We start from the raw sequence: 11244 nt of genomic DNA, 5'->3' as shown, positions 1-11244 counted from the left end.
TTGCTGCCTGTGGGCATGAGGACCTGTGCAAGGAGGAAAGGAAGATGACACATTAAAGGAGACTTCTCTGAGGAAAATAAACATGCTGTTTCTCATGGAAAACCCCCTCCCTGATGGAGGGATGTTTTAGCCTATTCTCTCTTTCTAGCAAGTGAGAAAAACAGTTCATCACAGCTTAAAATGCAGCTTGGGCATCTAGTTTCCATGAACACACCTCTGGGGCAAGACCCCCTGTGTTGGTGTCAGAACTAAAGTTGATCCACACTCCCACCCCAACCCCAGAGAGCAAGAGCACCAGGGACAGGTGGAGAAACAGGGACGAACACTGCAGTGCTCCTGAAAAATAAAGCAAGGACAGGAAGGCAGACGGGCATGCTGGGAAACCTCCTCCTTACCTGGCTGTGCTGCTGCCACTCACAGAATGACACTGTAGAGCAAGTACTTTTAGCATCTTTTTTGTGTACCACGTTCCAGGAGCCCTTCACCTGGAGGTCCAGCTGCTGAGGTGGAGACTCGAGACATGGACCCCATGGCTTTGGGGCAGAGGCTTTGCTGGGGAGTAGACAAGACCAGGAGGTTGCACTAGGAAATGTGTCTGCACCGCAGGGGATGGCAGGGGGTTTCCTAATACCCATCCCCAGCATTTCTGGTCGCAGCTCCCTCTCTCTGCCATGTGTCTGCTGCCTGCAGCTGTGTCTCTGTCCCTGGGTCTGCTCCCTATCAGTGTCACAGACCCCGTCCCACCCGCTGTGTGCTCAGCTCTGTCCTGCTCACACCTCGCGGCACTGTCCAGGGGCAGCTCTGTGTGTGCAGGGGCTCAGCAGCAGCTCAGACAAGTTCTAATGAGAACTGGGGTCTCAGTGTCTTCTCCAAAGACGAGAAATAAATCCCCATCTCCCACTGCCCACCCAGACAACCAAGAGTGGAAAGCTGAAAGCATGGACTCCTTTCCTTGCAGCTGTTGCTGTCTTGGTGTCGTTGTTCAGAAGGACCCTCTGCAATGTCTGTGGGGGTGATCTGGAGCTCTGAGCAGCCCTGACCCACACAGCACCCTTCAGCCCCACAAGCTCCCTGCGTGCCCTGCCGGGGGTCGCTCCTTCCACCCACAGCTGCTGCCATGGGATCTCCCCGGGCAGGCTGAGCACTGACCCTGGCAGGCGGCAGAGTCCCTGCCCCGGCACAGCCCTGGGGTGCAGAGACCCTGCTCTGCAGGACAGTCCTGGGCACCCCTGGCTGCAAAACCTGCTTCTCGGATTTTCAAAATTTCTTAACAAGATCCCTGTCCTTGCAGATCCCACAGGCTGTCCCTGTGCCAGTTTTAGGAGACGCATCCACGAGTTACAGCTGCATTGCCCTGCACCCAGAGACTTACCATGTCAAGGGCTGCAAAGATTTCTCCTTCAGTGAGCTCTCAGTCATCCTCCCAATCCTCACCACCTTTAATCTCTCTCTGCCTTGCTCGTCTCCCTGAGATCCCCAGGCAGAGCCCTCAGCCCTGCTGCGCTTTGCAGAGGAGCTGCTCCTGGGCAGAGCTGTCTCTCTGCAGCGCTGCTGCTTGCCATGAGCTCCCTCTGTCCCAGGAGCCCAGCCCAGCTCAGCAGCACAGGATCAGCCCCAGGCACTTTAATGACCTCTCTGGTGGCTTTGGTGCTGAGTCCATGAGCCTCAGACCCTGAGAGGCAGTTGAAGAAACCTCTGAAGTAGTCAAAGTCAGATTCAAACTCCAAAGCTTCTTGTAATGTTACCAGGTCCCACTGAGGGACACTACTGAGAAACCATCCCCAGGGTCAGTTAGGGCAGAAAACTGAAAGCAGAGCACAGGGTAAGCAAAGTAAAGGTGGCTCTTATGCTGAGTAAACCTGGATATGTTACATTAACCAAATGGCCAAGCCCCGACCCCCAGCCCTGGGAAGGCAGATCCCATCCCTCCCACGTTGCCCAGGGCTCTTCCTGGGACACTGTGATGTGGGGCCGTGAAAGGCCAAGGGCAGGACTATGGTCCGACACCTCCCAGGTTCCTGGCTGGGGACAAGGAGGCCCTGAGGCCCCTGTGCTGTAAGGACGAGGTGTCTCCTCACAGGCATCAGAGGTGGAGACAACAGCCATCGCTAAGGGGAGAAGGAGCTCATGTCTGTTGGCACCTTTCAGCCTTTTTACATCCCTTGATCATCTCCACGACAGCCAGTCCTATGCTGTGGCATCACCTGCACCTCTTTCCCTGCAGGCTGGAGACATCCCCCCTGCTGCCCCACCTTGCTCTTGTCTGAGCGTCTTCCTTCCTTTGCTGAGATCTCTCCGTCCTCCCCAGCTGTTCCTTGAAGCCCAAAGCCTTGGGCTGATGCAGACTCCTCTGGGTGACCTGCTCCACCACAGCACTGCCCTTCCACTCACATTCCTTTCTGCTCATGTCCAGCCTGGACCTCCCCAGCTGCACTGTGTGCCATTATTTCATTCCTATTCTGTTTCCCACTATGAAGAAAACCTCCACCCTCTCTGAAACCACCCTTCAAGCACTCTCAGGCTACTCCTACACTGCTGCAGCCTCCCCAGCGCTGCTGGGCCAAAGCAGCCCAGGTCCCTCAGCATCCCTCACCATGTGCACAAGGTCCTGACCCCTGCCTTGGCAGAGCCCTGCACTCTCCAGTTCCTCCCTGCTTCTCCAAACTGGGAGCCACACACTGGTACACACCCGTGTGTGTGGGGTCACACCAGTGCTGAATCGAATGGGATGAGAACTCCAGGTGTCTGGGTTCCCACGCTCCTCCTCATGCAGCCCCGTGTGCAGCTGCCTTGTTCATGGTGAGCGTGCAGCACGGGCTTGTGTGGCGGCCCTTGTAGTGCCCAGGCCCTTCTCCTCAGGGTCACTGCACAGCCTGTCAGGTCCTGGTCTGTCCTGGTGGATGGGGTTATTCTCCTGCCCTGATACAGAACTGGCCACTTCTCCTTATCAAAATTCAGAGCTTTCTGATCAGTGAATCCCAAAGTTTCTCAAGGTCTGTTTGCTCACTTCTCAATGTTTGTATACAGATCACTTATCCTGATAAGGTTGCCTCTCCCAAGATAAGAACATGAGGGTACTACAAATAGCCTCTCCTGGAGAAACAGTGGGGTGCTGGGGGTCTCGTGCTCATCATGCCAGACGCCTGGACTTAGAGGGGAAGTCTCCCTTCATGTGGGTGAGCCGCAGGAATGCTTGGAGTTCTACCTGGGGACAGACAATGTCAGCTGAAAGTTGAGGAGTCAGCATGAGAGGGCAGAACAACAAGGGCAGTTTTGTGGTAGGTGAACATCAGCTACACGCTCACTGATCCTTCAAACAAGTGAAAGAAGCCTCATGTTTCCAGACCCTGTCCTTGTTGCAGACCTAAGATATCCCAATATCTGCAAGGTACCAGCCATCCAGAAGGGGTATGGAGCTCATTGACAACATCTTCCCGACACGGGTGACTGAGGACTCAGTGAGGTGAGGTGCCCTGTGGGACTTGACACTTACAAACCAGAAAGAGTTGGTCAGGGATGTAACAGTCAGGAATGAGAAAGTAGAGTTGAGGCTCCTGGAAGATGATAACAAGGCAAAGAGCAGGATTTCAGGAGAGCAGGCTTTGGCCTGCTGAGGGACCTACTTGGGTCCTGTGGGATATGACCTTGGTGTCTGCAGTGCTTTTTCTCTCCCATTTCCTCCCTCCTCTCTCCCACCTGCTGTTCACAGAATCACAGAATCACAGAATGTTAGGGATTGGAAGGGACCTCAAAAGATCATCTAGTCCAATCCCCCTGCCAGAGCAGGAACCCCTAGGTGAGGTTACACAGGAAGGCGTCCAGGCGGGTTTTGAATGTCTCCAGAGAAGGAGAATCCACAACCCCCCTGGGCAGCCTGTTCCAGTGTTCTGTCACCCTCACTGAGAAGAAGTTTCTTCTCAAATTTAAGTGGAACCTCTTGTGTTCCAGCTTGAACCCATTACCCCTTGTCTTACTGTTGGTTGTCACCGAGAAGAGCCTGGCTCCATCCTCGTGACACCCACCCTTTATATATTTATAAACATTAATGAGGTCACCCCTCAGTCTCCTCTTCTCCAAGCTAAAGAGACCCAGCTCCCTCAGCCTTTCCTCGTAAGGGAGATGCTCCACTCCCTTCATCATCTTTGTGGCCCTGCGCTGGACTCTCTCCAGCAGTTCCCTGTCCTTCTTGAACTGAGGGGCCCAGAACTGGACACAATATTCCAGATGAGGTCTCACCAGAGCGGAGTAGAGGGGAAGGAGAACCTCTCTGGACCTACTAACCACCCCCCTTCTAATACACCCCAGGATGCCATTGGCCTTCTTGGCCACAAGGGCACAGTGCTGGCCCATGGTCATCCTGCTGTCCACCAGGACCCCCAGGTCCCTTTCCCCTACACTGCTCTCTAATAGGTCATTCCCCAACCTGTACTGGAACCTGGGGTTGTTCCTGCCCAGATGCAAGACTCTACATTTCCCCTTGTTATATTTCATTAAATTTTTTCCCGCCCAACTCTCTAGCCTGTCCAGATCTCGCTGGATGGCAGCACAGCCTTCTGGCGTGTCAGCCACTCCTCCCAGCTTGGTGTCATCAGCAAACTTACTGATAGTACACTCAACTTACTGATAGTACACTCTGCACTGTTGTGCAGCGTTTTTTACCCTTTCTCAAATACAATATCACAGAGGTGCTGCCAGCATCACTGAGTGGCTCAGATTTGGGAAGGATTTGTCTTGTTGTCTTCTCAGAGAGGTGACAATTGTAGCATACCCACCCTCACCCCCAGTTCCAAGACTTTGCCATGTAAACCCAGTACAAGTGACAACATGTTGGGTGTTACAATCTACTTGATCATGGAGAAGAAATGGAAAAGATCTTCTGTTCAGCAACACGAGGAAGTCTCCAGTCAATGAGCAGGTTCCTATGGGGAACTGAAATCCCCCTGACATTCACTGGCCAGCAAAGTGGCAGGTACCAAAAGTCCTGGGCCAACTTCTCAACATGTTTGCCTGGTGGGTCAACAAGGGTGATGCTCACGTGGATCTGGCACTGGGATACAAGGAAGAGCTGGTGGGGGATGTGAACATCAGTGTCCACCTTGGCTGTGGTGACCAGGAAACAGTGGGGTCCCAGGCACCAGAGGGGAGGGAGGAAGGCCAGCAGCAGAGGGCTGATGGGCTTCAGAGGAGAATAATTTGACATACTTCTAGGACTGACACAGGTGGTGCCATGGGAAGAAGCTCAGAGGAGTGAAGGAGCTCAGGAAATCTGAGAAGCGTTACAGGACAGCCTGCTCCAAGCACAAGAATGATCTCTCCAAGTACCCATGAACCGAAGCATTTATCTCGTGAGGCTGCTCATCTGAAATTATGGAGCTCCAGGGCAAAAAGGCAGCAGACAGGAGGTGGAAGCAGGGGAAGCTGTTAATAAGGAATTTAGAAACCTTGTCCATGAATGTGGGGATGATGCCAAAGCTCCCCTGGACTTGATAGCTGCCGGGAGGGTAATGGCAGCAAGATGATCTGACACAGCTTCCTTACAGTAAAAGAAGAGACAGGGCGATCATGGGCCTGCTGCTGAACTTCCTAAGAGTAAAATCAGACAGGACTGAGGTACTTGATGGTTTCTTTGCCTCCATCTTCACCAGCATGGTCTCCTGGGACTTTGCTCCTGAAGTCAGCAGTCTGGAGAACACCCAGGAGTGGATGGGGCTCAAGTCAGGGGTTACCTGAGCAAACTCAGACACCATTATAGAAAAGGAGATGGGTCATTTGACCAGGTCCCTGAACACAGGTGTAGCTGTGCTGTGGCACCTGACATTCCCAGGAACACCCAGCCTTGGTCCAGAGAAGTGTGACTCCTCTTGAGGTGGCCTGGACTATCTCCTCACTCAAGTGGTGCGTCAGGCACCCACTTTTCAGAACAAATTCAGTCTTTATCAGGAGATGCTCCACATCCATATGAACTGGAGGCTGCTGATACCACCTGTTCTGGAAAGGTTGGGAAGGGCGAGCAGGGAAGGAAATAGAAGAAATTTGGCTTTATTCCTATTTATTATGGAAATGCTCTCTGTTTGGCTATTCCTGAAATCTCCTGATCATCCACACCAGACTTGAAGTCTTTAAGAAAATGCTGCACAAAGCCTTTGCTTGAAAGAGCATTTTAGATGTTAATGAGCCCTCTGCTGCCATGATCCTGAACTGCAGCTACTGAAAGAATGAACAAACCTCTGTGTAAGTGAAAGGCCGAGGCAAAACCCAAGTTTCTGAGGGTGTTTGGGACCCCACGAAGGGCCATCACTGACACGGCTGTGAAGGAAACAACCAGTTGAGGTCCGTGTTCCTGGAGGTTGGTGAAGGAAAGACTTGGAGACACCGGTTGCAGGTGGTGAAGGTGACGCGGAGGTGGCTCTGGTGCCATGTCAGCCCTTAATGTTTGTTTTTTTATCATCAGAATGGCTGAGCCCTGACCCCTGGGGCTTGGTAAATTTTTCTCAAATATTTTTCAAGGCTTTTCCTTTGGACAGTGTGAGTGCTTTGTGTTTTGGGGGTGGGTTTTATGTCAAGTGCTGTTGCTTTAACTGCAAGGCTCTGGTTTTCTGTGGAGTTGGAAATGCCTGGGAGTTTCTCACAACTCCTCCAGCTTCTTTCATACACCTGGCAATGGTCACCAATCACCTCAATGTCCCAGTCCCAAACTTGCTTGGATCCTCTATTTGGATCCATATCCCATCACTGCAGGAAGTTCATGCATCCACCAGGTTCATGGATATTTCCTGAGGTCCATCCAAGTCTGGGCAGTGTAAGAGAGGAGCAGAGCAGGGTCAGCTCATGGGCCATGACTGATCACAGCCACCCCAGCAGCAGCCATTCCCCATCTCCCAGGCACAGCCATGCCCACAAGATGGCAATGTCACTGCCATATATGATAAGCCCAAGAGAGGCCTTTCTTCCTCCCATATTCCCAGGAAAATCTTCCTCCTATTCCTCCTCCACCTGCACACATCAACTGCTTTCCATTTCTGGGCTCAGACATGGCTGTAAGGGTTCACTAAACCATCAGCCATCTCATTGCTTCTCCCTGACATGCCCTGACCCTCTCCCACACCTATACGTGGCCAATCTCTGCTGCTCAGGGCCTCCCGCTCTCCAGAAGAGACCTTGAGCTTCTTGGTTCTTCCTGCTGCTTATTAGAAACTTCCTCACTCTCTCCAGAGTTCATGGTGAACTTGCTTGTCCTAACAGCCCCTTTATGACCATGGCTTACTAAACGGTTGTCTTTTTATGATCATTGGTGCAGAAAGAGTAGTCACAGGAAAGCACCCAATACGTCAAAACTGATGCTGAGTGAAATTCCGTAAAGACCTGAAGAGTTACCCCCATTGCTGTGTCTCTCCTGGAAGGAGTCTGTCCTGAGAAGGGGATCCAGCTTCTGCCCCTCTCTGCAGAGGCACATGAGCAGTGTCCGTGCACCTGGGGACACAAAGGGTGACTTTTGCCAGACCACCCTTCATCTGAACCATTTTGATATGTACTTATACATGGGGTATCATGCCTTATACTGCAAATTTGCAGTATTTGATTTGCACTGCCAGTGGGGCTACCACTGATGCAGAGTGAAATGTGGGAGATTATACTTAGGCAGATTAACCTTTTTTCTAATTATTTTTTTGTACTGACACTCTTAGAGATATTACACAAACACTTAAAGGATTATTCATGCCTTTTAACATGATTATCCACAGAAGGCCCACCAGATTTGCATCTCAAGAAATTGAATGCCAGAGTTGACGGGAAGGATGGCTTAGGCTCTGTCCTGGGATCTGGGAAACTGAAACGTGCTCCCATCTCCCCAACACCCTGCCCTCCTCACTGAAGGGTTCTGAGACATTCTGCCAACGAGGTCCGAACTCACAGGCATGACAAGTATCTTATGTCTAACTGCACTTAATGGTGTCCTGCCAGCTCAGGATTTTATCTTCCATCCCTGGAAGTATTTAAAAGATGTGGAGATGTGTTACTTAGGCATATGGCTTAGTGGTGACCTTGGCAGTGTTTGATTTACGGTTGCACTCCATGTTCTTAAGGGTCTTTTCCAGCCTAAATGATTCTATGATCCTATGATTCTATGATTCTATGATTTGGGTTGAAACCATTTCAATTCCCATCACCTCCAGCTTCCCTCAGACGTTGCTGTTGTGTGGCACAACTGTGCTGGCTCTCCAGGCAGGTTGGGCACTGGTTTGGTGCCTGCATTGGAAGTTTTCCCCTTCCTGGGGTAAAAGACTCTTGATGGTGACTTTGATGTCTGGCTGATGTGCAGACTCCGTACATGGATGCTGATACCTCTTGAGCAACCTGCTCTAAAAGGATTAAGGAGTTGGGCATGAGGAGAGCAAAGAAAAGGAGACCCTGGGTTTGGGCAAATGAAAAGGGATGCAAAAGTTGTGGTCAGGCATGTTTCAGGTACTTGTAAAGCAGCCCTGCACCTCATGTGAATTATTTCTGTGGTCAGAGAGAACTTGAGAGCTCTCCCTAAATTGAAAATACAAGGGGGAAGGAAGGACAGCATCATCCAGGCTCAAAGGGAGCTTGGGAGGTGTCTTGACCAACCTCCTGCGCAAAGGAGGGTCAGACCAGATTACTCAGGGCTTTATCCAAACACATCTTGGACACTTTCTGGGACAGAGTGAGTGCACATGCCTGGGAAACAGCTTCCAGTGCTTGACTGTCCTCATGACTGCAAAGTTTCTCCCTTCCTATAGCACCTTTCCAAGCCCATCCATCCAGATTGGTTTTTACCCATCTACTTACACACTGACACAGACCATAATATCCTAACTTGGACACTCTAATATTGCAGGGGATGATGATGAATGTCTTCCTGACTTCCAGGTAACAGACCATCAGTGTTCTCCCCGCAACCACCAATCCTGTCCTTTCCTCACAGAAAGCAAAGAGGGCGGACAGGCACAATGGACCCTGGGTAAACCCCATCACCTTCTCCTTCAGACACCCAGAAATGGGGTCCCAGTGGACATGCTCTGGTGCACAGTTTTGAGTTCCCCTGCTCATCTGTTGGCCGTTTTTGAAAAGTGCACACACTGCGTGAGAGCTGCCAGTGGTCAGGGAGTCCCCCCAGTCTCCATGAGCTTTCAGAGATGGTGGAGAGTGGCCTCCCTGTGACATGGTCCTGCTGTCTCAGCTCCTGGGATGCTGCCCCTCCTGTCCCATAGACTGGTCAGGATTGTGTTAGTTCCAGTGACCCCTGACTTGATCCCCATCCACTGCTGGTTGTTTTCCTCCAGATTCCTGTCTCATGTCACAGTGGCCTGGGAGAACATGCTGGTGAAGATGGAGGACAAGAGGACACAGAGACTCTCACCGCTTTCTCTTATTAAATTCATCAATGGCCACATGCTGTCTTTGTTTCTCCTTTAACTGTTCCTGAAGTAGAAACAGCTCATTATGTGGCTCTTGAATGTCCTTACAGGTCTAGACTGAGTTTTGTTCTGGACTGGAGCTGTGCTTGGAGGCTGCTGTCCTTGACGACCAGATGAACTGACTTCTGCCACCCTGCCTTGGCAGTTTATTCCATCCGTGTCACAGCTCTGTCTGCAACACTGACAGCTCCAGCTCCCCCAGTCAGGTCCCTGGCTGAGGACATTGCCTCACATCTGGGCTGAACCACCCCAGCTGTGGCACCAGGAAACCTCTGACCACCACAAGGAAGCCTGGTACCAAGTGTCCAAGAGCCCATGTGAGCAATGGATTTGCTTCAGAGCAGAGGCATGACATGGCCAAAAGATTGCTGAATGTCTTTCTAGCCCAAGGACTACAAACACAGAATAAAACACCTAAATTCATGCAGCTGGAGATATTCTTCCCTCTAGCTTGGAGAATTTAGATCTTTGCTGGTGTCCTGTCTAATGATGGGTCAAGAAAAGATGACTGTCATGCGCAAATTCTAATATGAAAAATACCACTCCAGGAAGGAACTGTCTCTGTAGAGGTAAGAGAAGAAACATCACTGATTACTTCACACTGTTTCATGGGATGCTCCCCTGGAGCCCCAGGAACACCACAAGGGAGCCCAGAGCAGACAGAGAAAGTGCCACCTTGGGCTGCTCCTGTGCTGCTGAGCTGGGCTGGGCTCCTGGGACAGAGGGAGCTCATGGCAAGCGGCAGCGCTGCAGAGAGACAGCTCTGTCCAGGAGCAGCTCCTCTGCAAAGCGCAGCAGGGCTGAGGGCTCTGCCTGCAGCACCGAGGGGATGGAGCCAGGCAGAGAAAGTTTAAAGACAATCTGGGGTGGGGGGACAGAGCTCTCGCTCACTTGGAGAAGAATCTTCACAGCCCTTAGCATGGTAAGTCTCTGGCTCCAGGGCAATGTAGCTGCAGTTCCGGGAAAGATCTCCTAAAGCTGGTACCTCTTACAGTTTCTGAGACTTTTCAGGAGGACTATCTCAGTATCTCTAATATTGACAAGAACGTGCTTAAGAGCAGGGCTTCCCTGCTGCATCATCAGCGGGACAGGACATGACGGCTGCCTTCTCCCAGGGATGGTTGCAGAGATGGTGAGCACCCAGGGGTGCCCAGGGCTGTCCTGCAGAGCAGGGTCCCTGCACCCCAGGGCTGTGCCGGGGCAGGGACTCTGCCACCTGCCAGGGTCAGCGCTCAGCCTGTCCGGGGAGATCCCAAGAACACTGAGGAGAGAAGCCGTGGATGGAAGGAGCGACTCCCAGCAGGGCAGGGTCCTTCTGCTGTGGAGAGGGTGCTGTGTGGGTCAGGGCTGCTCACAGCTCCAGCTCACTCCCAGCATTTCTCCGAGGGGATGCCCCAAGGACAAGATCAATGCAAGGATTACCAGAAAGATGAGGAGCTTTCCTGAGCCTGTCTTTTCAGTTTCCTATCCCAAGGGGCGGGGGGTGCAGGAAAGGATAAAATGAAAATGAGTCTTCATGGTTAAAAAAGTCACTGAGATTCCTGAACTGCAACTTTGAGTGATCAGTACATCTGCCAGAAGGCTCATAGCATCCCTTCACCACCCCTCTGCCTGTGGACAGCACCTGCATCACCTTTGCTGGACCGGTAAGCTTCAATCTGACCTGACCTGTTTCCCAACCTGCAAACAGGAAGATGCCCCCACGCAGTGCCCTGCAAACAGGCAGGTTTCTGTAGGGGCAGGGTGAGGGCACAGAGCGTGGGATGGGGTCCGTGAGCACTGATAGGGAAAAGACATCAATAGG

Source organism: Caloenas nicobarica, unplaced genomic scaffold, assembly GCF_036013445.1.
Source record: "Caloenas nicobarica isolate bCalNic1 unplaced genomic scaffold, bCalNic1.hap1 Scaffold_86, whole genome shotgun sequence".
NCBI classification, from domain to species: domain Eukaryota; kingdom Metazoa; phylum Chordata; class Aves; order Columbiformes; family Columbidae; genus Caloenas; species Caloenas nicobarica.
The sequence above is the reverse complement of the archived record's forward strand: the minus strand, read 5'-3'. Positions refer to the sequence as shown.